Genomic DNA, 294 nt, shown 5'->3' on the forward strand with positions numbered 1-294 from the left:
GAAGGTCAAACGAGCCTCGAAGCGAGCATACCCCTCATTTCAATGATTTTCGTAAGCTATAGCAAACCATTTTTTGGGTGATCCGGATTCCGACGTCAAAAATGCCAATTTTTTTGTGGACGTCCGTCAAGACCTTGTCTATGCATCCGCTTGGCCTTCACGGACCATTCGACCCATTTAGAAGGTTAAACGAGCCCCGAAGCGAGCATACCCCTCATTTCGACGATTTTTGTGTGCTATAGCAAACCATTTTTTGGGTGATCCGGATTCCGATGTCAAAAATTCCAAATGTTA

This window comes from Solanum pennellii, chromosome 12 (genome assembly GCF_001406875.1).
Source record: "Solanum pennellii chromosome 12, SPENNV200".
Lineage (NCBI taxonomy): Eukaryota > Viridiplantae > Streptophyta > Magnoliopsida > Solanales > Solanaceae > Solanum > Solanum pennellii.